Source organism: Triturus cristatus, chromosome 5_2 (genome assembly GCF_964204655.1).
Source record: "Triturus cristatus chromosome 5_2, aTriCri1.1, whole genome shotgun sequence".
Lineage (NCBI taxonomy): Eukaryota > Metazoa > Chordata > Amphibia > Caudata > Salamandridae > Triturus > Triturus cristatus.
This window is the reverse complement of record NC_140588.1, coordinates 601,520,485-601,536,559: the sequence shown is the minus strand read 5'-3', so window position 1 is coordinate 601,536,559 and position 16,075 is coordinate 601,520,485. Positions and strand designations below refer to the sequence as shown.

The 16,075-nt window shown below is 41.2% G+C and overlaps 1 protein-coding gene across 3 annotated transcripts in view; it reads right to left on the bottom strand.

Moving 5' to 3' along the window:
* The window catches only part of LOC146829052 (uncharacterized), a 126,268-nt gene that overhangs the window by 68,150 nt on the left and 42,043 nt on the right, over window positions 1–16,075 (bottom strand). Inside the window, exon 2 of one of the 3 annotated variants that reach the window (XR_014962177.1) lies at window positions 13,805–14,434. The exons of the other annotated variants lie outside the window; for them this stretch is intronic. The gene's annotated coding sequence lies outside the window, so the exon portion shown is untranslated. Of the gene's footprint in view, window positions 1–13,804; window positions 14,435–16,075 lie in introns of those variants that run through there. 3 annotated transcript variants of the gene reach the window in all.

Sequence of the window (16,075 nt, the reverse complement as noted above, 5' to 3'; positions counted from 1 at the left end):
GCTAACACATGCCTATATTCAGGGAAATCTGAACCTGTTTTTTAACTTCCTATTCTGAGTATCTGCTCAGCTGTTGTCCTGGAAAGAACAAAAGACAGCATGGAGAGTCACCCACAAGAAGCCTAATTTGTTATATTCTTCCGCTTTTAAAAATAAATACAGACAGGAAACACATTGTTTTCTGTCTGTATTTATCTGTAAAATTCAGTAAAAACAGAAAACTGGGAGTCTTACTCATGATCTACAATTTGCATACAGTTCCTTGATGCCGGTAAATAGTTCACTGTGCTATATTACAAGGCTGGCAAGTTATGAACTGGAAGTAACACAATAATCTCAGAGTCACAGGCAGTAGCCCACTTACCTATCTTAATACAATTCAAAACTGTGATCTACATGTGACATGTGACACGATGTGCTTTGGAGCAGGCACCTCAATTCTCTATTCTACTTTATGAGTCCAAACAGTGACTGTACAAAACTCCGAACTCCCTCAGAACTGTGTTAACCACTAGTGATTGTATGGTCATTAGAATCCCCTCAAAACTACTGGTCTCTGCAGCAGGTTTCTAAATCTGCAAGATATTTTAAAATGCAGCCTCTTTGTGACCAATTAAGTAATCTAGAACAGATTTACTGACATGTGTCACTGTTGCCAATTTCTATGCAGTAGATTAAAAAATAAATCTTGAGTGTCAGTCTCTGCTTTACAAGCTCTGCCCCTTGTGACTCCATCCTCTTTCCTCTGCCACACCTTGATCCCTAATTTATGGTACGTGGAGAAAATGTTATTCAATCCCAGCACTGATACCAACCCATGTCTAAACTCCTGTTTACACACAGGACAGAATTACAAGTTTGAAGGTATTTAAAGCATCCAATAATTATCGGATGTGTTAAATAGCTCAACCTTCATTACATTTCGACAGGTCACACCTGCCGAAAGTTAACAGGGAAAAACATATGGTATTTACTTTATCATGCAGATTTTAGTTCTTTAAGTGCCAAAACCTGCATGTTATTCCCCATGAATTTGCAGTAGGTGTTATTTATTGCACTCAATAAATAACATACGCCCTGTATTGTTATTTATTAGGGGTGATAAATAACACCTTTGCTCATAATCAGGCTCTTAGGGCCATATTTATGAAAAAGTCATGCAGTTTTCCATGCTGGGCTGCACTGCATCACAGGGAAAGGACAGGAAATCGCTGTATTTAAGGTAATACCTTTTCCTCTTTGCTAGCGCCCTTTTTGCAGCCTTTCGCCAACGCAAGCACCCTTGCACCATGTGTAGGGGAGTAGGATCTGCTTCACATGGGTACCCCCACTTTTTGCTGGTGTTTCACTGTTTTTCTACCTTAGTCTGGCTGTGGCCCTGCTAATCAGGACCCCAGCCTAGCTGCTTCCTCTCTAAAATGGTTTCCATGTACATTAGGTACATTTCTAATTGGATTCTGGGGTGCCTTATAAACCCCTAGTATATGGTATACTATGTACCTAGGGCATAGGTACCTCAGAGGCCTACCAGGGGCTGAAGCATGTATTATGCCACCCCTGGGAAGCACTCCAAAATGACACCACAGGTCTGCTACTGCAGCCTGGGTAAGGCGATGCCTGCACACCTTACTGTGGTATAGGCTACCTATATCACTACAATTGCACACACATATAAAACCTATAAGTCACTCCTATGGTAGGCTTTAACAATCCTGAAGGCAGAGTGCTTGGTTTTTATGAGAGGGTGCCCCTGCATGAGCAGAACCCCTCTGCAGCGTCCGGAGTACCTCCTCTGATGCTCTTTGTGGTGCAGCCTGAGCATATACTCTTAAGTGCAGTATAACCTCGCGGTAAATGCTATCTTTGGGATGGCATTCTGTGTCCCTCAGAACCTGGGTATCGAACAACAAAACTACAATGGTCTGTAGGGAGTAAAACAAATTTCTTCACAACATTGTATTATTTTCAACAGGAACACATTTGAAAACCACTTCATACATATTGTGTGCAATCAAATTATTTATTAACTCAATTTCTCAGGCTGTCAACAATGAAAACGTGACAAGTGAGATAAGTGCTCAGTGACTATTGTGAGGTGAATGCAATATATACAAGTGCAAATAAAATATATACAAATATTCACAGTAAAGATTACAATTTGATTACAAAATAAGGGGTCAGTACAACTGTAATAAATGTGTCAGGTAATGGGCAAAAATTGCATTGTATTCAGAACCAGGAGACTCGATATTACTGAGCCAACAAGTTAACGCCGACGTTTCGACCCTGAAGACAGCTTATTTCATGAGTGGCATGGCGGGTCTTCCTCAAGGCTATAGAATGGGGGTGGACAGCCTAAAAGTAATGAAATTGTGACAGGGCATGTGTTCCAATAAAATGGTGTCAAAAGATTAATGTCACCATCAGAGTGAGACACTCACCAAAATCTGAGATCTGATTTTCTCAACTGCACTCTTCTTCTCGAATCTGAAGAGTATCTAAAATGAATGGTGAAGGATTAATCTCCCCATTCATCAACATCGATGTATAAAACGTGTGAATCACGATTCGGTCTTACCTGATAGGAATCAGAGACCAAAATAAGATTGAAGACTGGGTACTAAATTAGCTGTTTTCTTTATTTCAAAGCGACAATTTCTGAAATTGAAGAGAAGAAGCTGAGACTTACTCATCTGCACAGGCGCTGTTAAAATTGTAAAGCGTACATCATAATCGTGTAAGAGGCCCCCACTAATTCACGCAGTCCAGGCGTCTTAATTCCACTGACATTTACTGGTTACAGTTAATGATGGCAGAAATGCGCGTATAACCACAAACATTTGCTAGTTAAAATACTACGCTTCATGTGCAATCTAAACTACAGAAACATTCCGTTGTTGATGATACAACCTAAGTTAAATGACGCTCATGGTAAATAACAGAGCCTCATGAGTAGATGCAGTCTTAAATGCAGAGACATTCCTTAGTTGATGATACAGCCTTGGTTAAGTGGCGATCAATGTAAATAAAAGAGCCACATGAGCAACTGCGCGCTGACAAAAATACCAGTCAGGCCGGCCGTGGTATTTGACATCTGACAATGTGCTTACAAGGTATCTATTTGTCAACATAACGCTCCATCGGGAGCAAAATTCTATCTATACGAACGAGTTGTATGTGCCACGCCGACTCACCAAATGGTACGTCCTCCGTGAAGGCAGTCTTGAAGGAGACTGTCGTTCGGGGGTTATTTAAAGTGATTTACCCGAGTGACGTCAAACAATGCATGATGTACTCGCGTTTATGACGAAGCCGCCGCTAGCTCTAAATAAAATATTACGGAGCCTATTGGGAAGGTGGCAATACATGCCAATGCATAGAATGGATTAAAAATGACTTACAAGTGTGTATGGTAGCACATATTGTAAAAACAGTTCGTCATTACCATGTGGTTATATATTTTACCTAAAATGCTAAATTTAGTTAGATGTTGATTATATTTAAAGCCATGCAGACAGATTGTCTGTTCAATAGTGGTGTTATAAAACAATACAGACAAGATCATGCACATATCATAAGAGTGTATCACAAATTGTCTCCTTTTTATCGCCTTTGTTAAAAAGCTATACTGCACGATAAATTACAATGGGTATAATGAAGTATAGGTTGCAAACACAACAATTCAAGTATAATGAGACACAAAAGTTAAGCGGTAATTATACCCAAAATGCGGACAATTTGGATGGCTAATGATGGTGTCAGGATTATAAACACCATAGACAAGATCATGTGAGTGGGATAAATATCATAAGAGTATATAAAATCACATTTTCCTCTCCTTTCTATAGTCATTGTTACATGACCTGTGCTGCATTAAAATAAGTCTGTCGAAATAAGAGATGTGAACACAGCATCTAAAGCAAGTATGTCAAGGGTCTCAAAGTGTCAACAATCCCACTTGTCTAAAAGATTCTTCCTGTTCATTAAGCCCATTTTCAACAGTGTGCAGAACATGCGTCCATCTAAACTCCTTCAGATTTAAAGACATGGCTACTGACCTGCCTCTTGGGTGTGGTTGTATCTTCTCTATTACCCACCATCTGAGGCTGTCTGGTTGATGACCCATTTCATTAAAGTGCTCTACTAACGGTGCACCCTGCACTCTGCATCTGACTCTGCTCATATGCTAGAGCACCCTAGTTTTCACCTTCTGTGTTGTCTGACAAACATAGAGTTTGTCGCAGGGGCATTGAATTGCATAAATGACATTGACACTGTTACAGTTTGTGTACAGTGGAAGGTCATAGGTCCTAGTGTGGTCTGTAAAAGTAGTCCCTTCAATTGCTTGGGGGCAGGCTTTACAGCTACCGCATCTATGGTGACCAAGTAATGGTGGTAGATTCAACTGACTCCTGATGTCTAAGGGTTTTGGAGGTTCCAGGTATGCCTTAACAACAGAGTCTTTTATGTTCTTTCCTCTCTTGAAGGCAAAGATTGGTGCGTCCGTGGTGCCCAACTCACTTGCAATCAAATTCCAATACTTTTTGATTATCTTTTTAATTTCGTTACTTCTTGGGTTGAAGGTAGTAACACATACAATGTTCTCCTGTGTGGCGGTTTTGGATTTCACTTGCAACAAAGTTTCACGTGGGCAATACCACGCCCGCTTTTTGGCCCTTTTGAGAAGTCCCAATGGGTAGCCTCTTTCCTTCAGTCGATCAATTAAGATTTTCGTTTCCTTAAAGAAATCTGATCTCCTGGCACAATTCCTCCGCAACCTGAGGAATTGCCCATCTTGGATGGTTTGAATCGTATTTCAACAGGGTATTCCTCTCAGTTGGTTTCCTGTAGAGGTCAGTATAGAGTATTCCATCCTCTACCCCAAATGTTACATCCAAGAAGTTGATCGCCGTATTGTCATATGTCATTGTAAATTGAATATCGGTGGATCTACTGTTGATCCATTGCTCGAAGTCTCTCAGGGTTGCCTCTGATCCTGTCCAAATCATAATCACGTCATCTATATAACGAAAAAGTTCCTCTTCATTGAAATGTTCAATATAGAGATCAGGAATTCGGTCGGTATCCATTGTGGCCTGGGGCGTTTCTCCAGTGTTTCTTTTACAACCAGTACCTGCCTGTTCCGGTGGGATGCTGGTGTAAAGGGATGAAACATCCAAGGTAACCATAAGTTGTGTCTCTGTGTGGAATGATTGTCCACCCAATAGTTGGATTATATGCATTGTATCCCTTACATAGGACCTTGTCTCAGTCACCCACGGTTGGAGAAAGCTGTCAAAGCGATACAAGAGCTCGGCATGGTTCCCCATAGGCCTGTTAGATGCAGAATGATTCATGAAAAAAGCATCCAATGTCTTTTCTAAGCACAGGTTTTAGCAGGACTTAGAAGGAGCTAATAACCATAAACAGAAGCAAACTCCTTTAAGTGTCCGCAACCAGCTCACAGCTAATAAAGTTAATCCGCTCCACCATATTGTGGCATGTGAGTATAAACAGTACATACATAGAGAATAAATAGCAGTGAATGTAGAAATAGATGTATAAAAATAAATATCTATAGAACACATTTTAGTAAATCACCCTTGGTAAAGCATTACCTCCAAAGATAAACAGCAATATTTGTGGCCTGCATGTTGTCTGGACCTCTAACAACAACATGTGCTTAAATGCTTCCACCTAACCTACAGTAGCAAGGTCCCTGTAGACCAGATCAGCAATCAGGAAGATTCAAGTGAAGTTGGCCCTTTGGAGCTAAGAAAAACCCTTCCTCAAACTCCCTCACAGTGCTCCAAAGACTACTCGACCAACTACTCTTCAACCATCACTCTACACCACATGTCTCCACTTCCACAACCTCTACACCAACCTACTCCACGTAGCCAAACACATTAGGGTTGCATCTTTCAACATATATTATATCCCACAGTATGCCTGAAACAAATTGGTGTGAAATGAAGTTCTTAATATTAGCTTTAGTTTCTACTTTTTTAAGAGAAAGCAAGTTGTGAAAGTTGACCTTACAAAGATGGTGCTGTACTTTAACGCGTGAAGCTGATTTTCTTTAAAAAATAAGCATGTAATACTGACATGTATTTCCATTAATAAGGAGTTGGACAAGTTCTCATTTTCAGAGCTATCCCTTTCTGACTTCGAATGGTGCAGTTAATAAGAATATGACTTCTTATGTCTACTAAAGCATAGAAATAGCCAATAATATATTTTCGAAAGATAAAGTGGAAAAAACATTGCTTGACAAAACTGTGAATCATTGATCAAAACAGAAAAATAGAAAAAGTAAACGGCACAATGACGCAGCCATCACTTACAGCCATGTCATTTTGCAAGAGTGCATGTGTGATAACATATGGGACTGCACCCACTAATGCCTGTGCTTACCAAATTACACAGGTTCCATTTTCTTTTATTTACCAATTCAAGATGGACCAGTTAATAATTAAAATTTGATTAGAGTGGCATAAAAGCATTTTTTTGTAAGGCATAGGGGTCAGTGGGTATTTTGCTGACACGCCCTCCCAATTTTTTTTTTAAAAGAACCGTAAGGGGAACCATTTTAATTAAATAAGACTGCAGGGGGAATGGAGGGGTGGGAGTGGAGATCAGGTGGGGGACGAAAGTGCGATTGAGGGGAGGGATAAAATAAAAGCAAAGTAAAGGGAGAGAGAGCATCACAGGAGTAGGGGAGCAAACCACATGAGAGAAAGAGCAACATGAAGCACAGGGTGGGTATATGACAGAAGAAAAATCACATGAAGGAGAGAGCTGGAAAACATATGCTCTCTCCTTGAGCACTTAACCAAGAAGAAAAAAGGTGTTTACTAAAAGTGAGCAGTGGAAGGCTGCAAGTGAACCAATGAAAAAGATGGTAAAAAGGCAATGGTTTGAGGAAGGGCAAACATAAGAAGAGGAAGGAAAGCCATTGAATAAAAAGCAAGCAAATGACAAAACCAATAAAGCTAAACAAGGATAAGCAATGGTGGGTTGGTGGGCTGTAAGCCCAGTGTAGGTTTCTGGGAAGTTCTTTGGGTGCAAGACAGTGTGGTCCTAGAAAACAAACCCACTTTGCCTATACACAAGCAGCAGCAAAACTGTATACTGATCAATGCATGATCAATGATCAAAAACAAACAATATCTTTGACACATTGACTGACTCAAAACTAGACCTATTATTCATCATGGAAACAACGTTAGGAGGGAATATCGCCCTCATAATGTTCCGACCTTTATGAAGTAACCCCACCAGGATATTGATGCTGATCCTTTGCATGCATTAGAGCACTCATTTCCCTGAGAGTAATTCTGAGATTGAATCTGAGTGAATGGTATCATGTTTTTGTTTCTGTTTAAACTCTCTGGGGCTTATTTACAAGCATCTTGCGCCACTTTTGCGTCACTTTTCCCATGTTAAAAGTGACGCAAAAGTGGCGCAAGGGGCTTATAAATCTGCCCCTCTGAGTTATGTAATGTAGGTGGTGCAGAAATGTTCAGGACTATTCCAGGTTAATCGAGATAAATGTAATGGTTCTGCAAGTGTTTATGTCTGTACCTCCAGTGGATGGTCTCCATCTCACTGTATCATGAAAGGGTTGGCAGGATTATACCACAGCTTTGTGGGCACCATGGGGCTCCCTCATATGCCTACAATGTCCATTCCACAGTGAGCTTTATACCAAGGCTTCATTTGTGTTCAGAGTTATGTCAGGGCTCCATCATAGGCAGCAAAAGTTTGCCTCAACTGCCTGAAAAGGGCTTCTAAGTGGCCAATGTCTCAGTGTATGGTCAGTCCTGTTCTGCTAGGCTTCTCTTATGAGTAGCTAGGGGTCAGGGGATGCAGATTAGAGTTATAACGTATGGGCCTCATCTCAGCACATTCTATCTGTCTCTGGCCCCATGGGCATCGGTGATTTATATGTTTCAAGATCATGCTTGGGCTGCACCTTGGGCTGCAAAGCCTCAGTTGACTCAACTGCTCAGATAGGTCTCCGAGTTCCCAGTGCCTTAATGCGGGTTCAGGCCCATTCCCATAGGTCTCCTTAATGAGGAGCAACTAGCAATGTGTCATGGAGTGCCAATTAGATTTCTAAACATTTGAGGGAGCCATATGTTTCCACATGGGTCATAGGGGTTCACTGAGCATCAATTAGACTCCTAACTTTTAATCATCATCTCTGTCCAGTCCATGCGCCTTAGGCCCCATGGGCAGTGGTGATTCAGCTTGTTTAAGGGAAGAGAGGTCAGTTCTGTTTTCCAAAGTCTCCCCACAAGGGGACAGGGAGCGTCAATCAGGCTCCTTAAAATCAACACTAATCTCAGTTCCATGTGGTTAAGTGACAACTGTTTAGACTATTGTACGATGTTCTAGGAGGAGTGTGCCCTAACATATTATATTATTGTCATTTATGACAGCCAAACATCTGAAAAGTGAAGTGAGATGCAGCAGTGATTAGGCATTTAAAATAATCCAAGACCCCACCACAGGTATGAACCCTGCTAGCTCTAACAAAGTTTGCAACTGAGGCTGGTCAACCAATCAATACGTTTGATATAATGTGAAGCACATACTTAGCACATACTTAGCTCCATACTAAACACAGAGAATAATGATGTCTCAAATCATAAAGATTTATTAAAGGTAAACATTTTACAGAAGACAAAATCATCAACTTAATATCAATCAATAATTGATATATGAATGCATCAATGAATTAATATGAAGTTCAACTCAAAGTTATAAAAGACAGAGGACAAACTAGCTTAGAATTGCATCAAAGAGAAAGGTTCAGAAAGCCAATCCTCGACAAAGAGAGTACCCTAAATCTCCCACCCTGTTCTAAGCTGCATCAAAAAACACACAAAGCAATTTTGAACTACAATTTGCTCTGCTCTAACTTAAATAACACAATTCTAACATTTGCTGCACCTACACACAATTCTCATGAAACGATCCAATCAGGTTTGAGTAATATGATACAATCACAGGTTTATTAGCTTCTCATGTTCTTCCATAAATCAGCTTTTTTCACAGTCCTTAGGGTGGTCTCCCCCATACCTTTTGCCTCTCCTCCTTCATTTTGCTGAACTTATGTTTATTGGCCTTAGGACTCTCTGCACTTTACCACAAGAGCTAGAGCGCTTGTGCTTACTCCCCTAAAACATGGTTAAACTGGCTTATACCCAATTGGCGTATTATAATTTACATATCAGTCCCATGTAGAGTGGTATAACTTATACCCAGGGCCTGTAAATTAAATGCTGCCAGTAGGCTTGCAGCACTTATTGTGCCACCCACTGAGGTAGCACCGTAAACATGTCTCAGGTCTGCCAGTGCAGCCTGAATACAGTTCTAAACTGCCTTGTCAACGTAGTATTAAAACCCCTTTGACAAGCCTTAAACTTCCCTTTTATTACACATAAGTGACCCTAAGGTAGGCCCCAGGAAGCCCATGGGGCAGGATGCCTTGCAATTGAAAGGTTGGGCATGTACTTTTTAGATCTACAGGCCCTTGTAGTGAAAAATACCTAAATTCATTTTTTACTACTATGAGGCCTAACCCTCTCATAAGATAACATTGGGGATCCCTTACTAAGTTTAATTAGCTTTGATTTCCATGTGAAAGCAGGTAGCTATGTCATGTTTGGTGTCTTTGGAATTGTAATGAAAAACCCTATTTAATGATAAAGTCAGGTATTTGATCACATTTATGAAAATGCTAGTTTTAGAAAGTTAGCATTTTCCTGCACTTAGCCATTTTGGGGCCGATTCACAGAACTAATCTGAGACAAAATCCCAAACGTACTACTTTTGGTATTCACAGAAGGCATTTAGTAGTAGTGAAGTTAGGATTTTGTCTTAAGTTTGACTTAAGTTTGACTTAAGACAGATTTAAGACAGACTTAAGACAAACTTAAGACAAACTTAAGACAAACTTAAGACAAACTTAGGACAGACTTAAGACAGACTTAAGACAAAATCCTAACTTTACTACTAGTAAATGCCTTCTGTGAATACCAAAAGTAGTAAGTTTAGGATTTTGTCTCAGATTGATTCTCTGAATCGGGCCCTACGTTTCTGCTGCCTCTCTTGGTTCACATGACTGGGTTTAACTGACTGTGAATTCCTCCAAGACAGCTACACAATAGAGGGATTAGGTGTGCCATAATGGGCCAGCTGCTGGCAGAATGGGGGCGGAGCTAAGCAAAGCCTCACTTGCAAATGAATAGGGAGTGTTCTGCCTTCACACAAAGGACCTATCACTTCCACATTGGTACTGGAAATTCCATGCACTTCAAAGCCACTGTCTAGCAGCTTCTCTCACCCTTCAGAAGGAGGGCAATGGGGTATAAAAATAGAGACTCACACACCAACTCTTCAGTACATTTCTCGACATGTGGAAACTCTGTCGGGATGAAGGACTGCTGTGTTGCTGAAAGGACTACCACTCTGCTGGACTGCTGCTCAGAAGGACTGCTGGCCTGCTGTGCTGACTGGGTGCCCTTCTGCCTGGGCGAGATGGACTGGACATGCATCTCTTGAACCCAGAACCCCAGAGTGACTCCAAGGGCTAGTTTCCTGGCCTCCTGATCTGAAGCCTTACAGAGAAAACAAACTTTCAACAAACTTCCACCTGCCATATGTGAGTCTACCCTGTCAAGTTGTGCTACCCCAGTCCTGGACCCTTGGAAGTAGGTTTAAGGTGCTCTGCCAGCCTCTGTGGGTCCAGCAGAAATGGTGCATCCTCTCTGGTGCGCGGCACAAAGCCAAGCAGAACTGATGCATTGTTACTGCAGCGTGGATCGGGACTGTCACAAAGACCTGCATCACCTCTGCTTTATGACTGCCAATGAGTGATGTATCCTCCGCGCAGGCCCTCGCATCCCTCATCTATAGCAGCCTCAAGGATGACACTGTACTCATCGCCTTACCTGTGCAATGCATCCTTGACACTGAACTTCACATCGCAAGCCCTCATCGATGTGATCCTCGATGACGACTCAGGACCCCACATCTCAGCCTCGCTCTATCTGAGACCCAAAGCATCGCTTCGGCTGTGCAATGCATCTTCGATGGTGATCTTTGTAAAGCTCCGCAAACCAGGATTTAAGGTACTTTGATCAGCGGGCCTAACTGAGTCACTGTTCCGGTCTATGCTTCATTGCCGTCGGCCTGAATTTGTGACTTTGTCCCGGTTCGGCATAACCAGACATCCACAGTTGGCACTTTGTGCTTTGTGGTGCTATTTGCACAAAAACCTTTAACATTGAATATCCCCAGTTATACTGATTTGATTTTTGTCATTCTGGTCTTGTGTTATTTCCTGAAAATACATCTATTTTTCTAACTTGGTGAGAGATCCTTTTTTTTACTGCTTGAAGTGTTGCACACATACTTTACACATTGCCTCTGAGTTAAGCCTGAGAGCTCTGTGCCAAGCTATCAGGGGGTTGAGTACAGGTTAATTTAGGGTTGGCTTGTGCCTCACCCTGACAAGGATTGTGGTTGCTTCTTGACCAGGGCTCACTCTCTAGTCAACCAACAAACCTATGTTTTACAGTCCTTAAAAAGTACATTATCTGCAACAAAATGAGATAGAGGGACCAGCCTGTACTTTGCAAGTGTCTCCGTGATTATGCAACCAATTATGTCATTCTATGATTGTCACAGTGAAAAGAAAACATTTCACATGGGAAAGAAAGCAGAAGAACATCACATTAGTTATTTTAGACTTTTGATTTGTCTAGGAATAAATATCACAAAGCAATATGGCAGACTACTAAAGCCATTTTAAAATGCAGGCCTACATTACCTATGATCAATCTAAATGTGAATAGTACAAAGTTAATGACATTTGAGTCTTTACATGTTCGTGTTGCTCATGTTGCTCATGTTGCACATGACGGATGTGGTCCGTCGGCTGCGCTGCCGCCTCTGGTGCAGGAAACCAGGGTTCGAGCCTCAAGGTCGCGTCCACATCCTGTGATTCAGGTCAAATCACTTAATCTCCCCGTGCCTGAATGTGTAATGTAAATACGGTGCTATGTAAAGCGCTCCAATACCTTCGGGTCGAGTTTGCGCTATATAAATATGCAACAAAAAAATAATAATAATAATAATAATAATATATAAAAACTCCTTTCAGCCCCACCTTGGCCGAGTCTTTGGGTAAATCAGCAGATACCTAAAACCAAACATTACACTTGGAACAGGATACACGTGAGAAGCTAAGAGAACAAGGTGTAAGGTAAAATAAATTGGATTAATGATGTATGGAATGAGCAAATACGTTTTATTGTCTTTACCCTCCAGGAGGCAAAAGTTAGAGCAATAATATAGGCATCTTTATACAAGCCCAGTACCAGGGCCCTAAGTACTTGATTCTCTTACTAGGAGTGCACTCCCTTAACCAGAGTTTAAGCATGTTGGTAATCCTATTTGGGGTCCTGAGGAATGAGTTGGATGTGAGGTAGACAGTACAGTTTTGTACCATCAAACACTGTTGAGTCTAAGAGTGAGAAGGGCAGCCTTGTCATCAGCTCAGCAAAGATGTGGCAATCAGGGTGAGCTTGGGGAGGCGTGAGATAAAGTAGAGATGTAGCAGATGGAAGCTAGGAAAGCGCCAATGAAGCACTAATAAATGGTCCAATGTGCTGTCTCTTGCACAAAATGAGGGTCGAAAGGGAGTAGACAGTATAGAAGCAAGTGAGACCCTTCCAGATGACAGAAAGAAAATGTGAAGGCTCCCACATGTTCAGTAGGTTAAAGCAGCATGTCTTTGCTGAAATGGTATAAGAGTCAGCAACATATCTGCCAATTTACAAAGTAATTTCACCATGTGAGGAGGGCAGTGGGGTCTTGGAGGGGGTAGGGCCTTGTGCTGAGAGCTACCTAAGAGTCACTCTGCCTCTTATCATGCCCCCCCACTCCACCCAAATAACCACAGAGGATCATTGAGGCTGTTGCCGCTGTCCTGGGGTCTTTTCACACCTTTTAATGGACATCGGTTGATTACTGCCTCTGAAAACCTGCTGTAAATCCACTGTTAGCCAGGGTTTTCACTCGGTTTCCCTGTCACTGTATGATTTCAGCTTCTCACCGGGTGGCCATGTGAAGAGAGCCTAAATCTTGTGACACAGTGTGGCATTGTGTTACTTAGCAGGTCTAAAGCAAGTGCAGATGGCCCATGATGCAGTGGGGAATCTTTTCTTTACAGTTTCACAGCACTGAGCGTAGAAGGAAGGATTGCAGTCAGAAGGAATAGCGCGTTCTGTGGAAATACAGGTTCTACATTGCAACTCGGGATTAGGGTTGGTTGATTCTTCTCGGTTCAGGAGAAATATAGGAGGTTATTCTAATTCCCGACTCCCAAGACAGTTCAGAGAAACCATCGAGTCTACGGACATCTTCAGCTGAGACCTAATGGCTTCTGGGTTCTCCATGGGCCATTTGCTAAGACCGTAGCCTTTCCAGTGTGGGTGCTGCTGGAGCAGGAATCAGTTCTCAGTTAAAAAAATCTCGGTTTACCATCACACGGGCTAATTTCCACTGTATTGTAATCTCTGTCTCTCTTTGTCTCTCTCTGGTCCTAATGATCTTTGCCGTTGTTTAAGAGAAGAGGAGAGCTGAACATCACATACATTATAATAATCATAATCAGTAGTCTATTGTCAGTAAATAAAGAGTTTGGTATGCGTTAAAGGGTTTTATTAATCAAATTATTTTAGTAAATCATCTATTATTAGATCACTAGATAGATTCATCAAGATTAGCCATTAGAATCTTATTAAAAATCAATAAGCAATCAATTGCAATTAAACGCATTAAGCACGTTCCATAAAGGAAAGGATCCCTATTCTAAGAATGTGGGATGAATGAGTCAGTCATATCCCATAAAGAATTCTAGTTCAGGAGAGTGGGAGGAAGCATAATGCTTCAGCATTAAAATAAGCCTAATAGATCAAAAATACATCATAGCCGAACGTCCTATATAGAGAGGTTCAAGAAACTCAGTAGCGTCTCAGAGCAATGGCATAAGGTCTGGATCTGCGTAAAATAGAGAAGTTGTAATGGCAAAGGGCAAAAAGAAGAGGTAAAAGTCTGAGCCTACAGTTGGAACACACATTACTATAGACTACACATTTCATGAAGCTTTGCAACATGTTGTTCCTTCCATCTCCCGTCAGCCAATCAGCGTTCGATGCTCTCTTAGGAACAGGATCACTTCTCAAATTCTCACTGGAATACAGTTGTCCACAGGCAGCAATATTAAGTTTGCAACTAAGTTGTCGCGACTATAACTTTAAGTGGGTCAATTTCTCACCCGGGTCTGCTTTCCCAAGTGTTAAACTACACTTATAACCTTCTAATAAAACAAGTTTGTACATCAGCTAGCAATGATCTAAAAAGAAATCGAAACATCTATATTAACGAGAGGAAAACCTTTTCAGCACATCCATCATTCATATTCTTTAAAAATGCTGCATCTACATATATGAAGTCTTCATTACCCCATCAAACTACAAAAACGAATCATGTGTTAACAGTGATCTTTGTGTCAGTAGAAACATTTTGCTGAAATATATCAAAAACATTTTATGCAACTATTATTGGTTGTGAAAAACACTTTTATGGAAAGATCAAGAAAAAAACATTTTATGCATGTTTAAGCAATTCTTGTCAAGTCAGATTTCCAGACAGTATTACTTTAGCCATTTGAGGCCTAGTATGTATAAATGTTATTTCTTTCTACATTTTCCACATATTAAAAGTGTTATTTTTCATTAAACCTTGCACGTTAATCCTGCACATTTATTATAAAGTTTATTATTTTACATTTTATAAAAAACGATATATAATGTGTGTTCAAGTCTCTTTGGGTCAGGACCGGAAGAGTGCTTTCGTACAGCTGCTCTCAGCATTGCCTTGGCTTTTAGAGAAAGGATTTCAGAATCCATAGACGGGACAGCATTAGCAGCAGTGGTTAATTTGTAAAATAAAAGGTGCAGGGGCTCTCCTCAGGAGGCAGCACTAACAGGAGAAATGTGCTGGTGCAAACATTTTCCTGACTAGAGCCCCGCACTTATTATCCTGGAGAGGACTTGGCCTAATGGTGAGAGCTGCCGCTTTCGGAGCTGGAGAACCGGTTCGAGTCTCTGCGTGGCTCAAAATTCTGATGATTCTATGGGAAAATCTTGTGCTTTGAAAATGAGTATGTCCTTAATTGGTGCTATAAGCGCCGGTGCTAATATTAGGTGCTGGTACTGAGCACCAGAAAACCCTGACTCAAATTAAGCACTGATAGCAGTCCTTACAGCCTGTGTGAATCCAGGCTAAACACCACACAGTCAATTTCCCAAATAATTAAATCATTGGTTACTGATTTCATGGCATGTGGTGTCAGTAGTTCAGAAAACCATTGCTTTTATAGCTGCTTTTGCAGGTACCGGTCAGTTATTTGTTATGCAAAAATGCAAAATAACTGGGTTTGTTCTTGTATGTGCAATAGAGTTTAAACTCACAAACTCTAGAATGAAGGGAGCATTCACTCTCTAGGCAGGACATTTTTTTTTACATTGTGTTATTTAAAGTGGTAGGTGTCGTTCAATTTAGAATTGGGCCACTAATATGTGGCGCACTGGGCGCTTCTGGGCAGTTCTTTTGTTGAGATGAACTGACGCGGACTTGTGAAACACAGGGCAGGGGGCGCGCCCTGGCACCGTCTGTCTTCTGTGAAAAGACTTTGGGGGAAATTAACATTCCATAGGCAAACTTTTCCAGTCCCACTCGTCGCTTTTCACATCAAAGCATTTACCTTTAGAATTCGAGCGTCAGATTGTGAGGCAGGCACCGTGAAAATAAATGTTTCGAAACATGTCTTTTGTCTCACAGAGCTAACAAGCACCTGTGAAACAGAGGTCAGTAACGGGCGTTGCCCTCTGGTTAACCCAATATGTAGCATCGTCTTTCCCTAGTATGTGAAATACGCCAGAGATGTAGCCATAGACATGCATTACATATTTACTTTATTTTATTTTATATT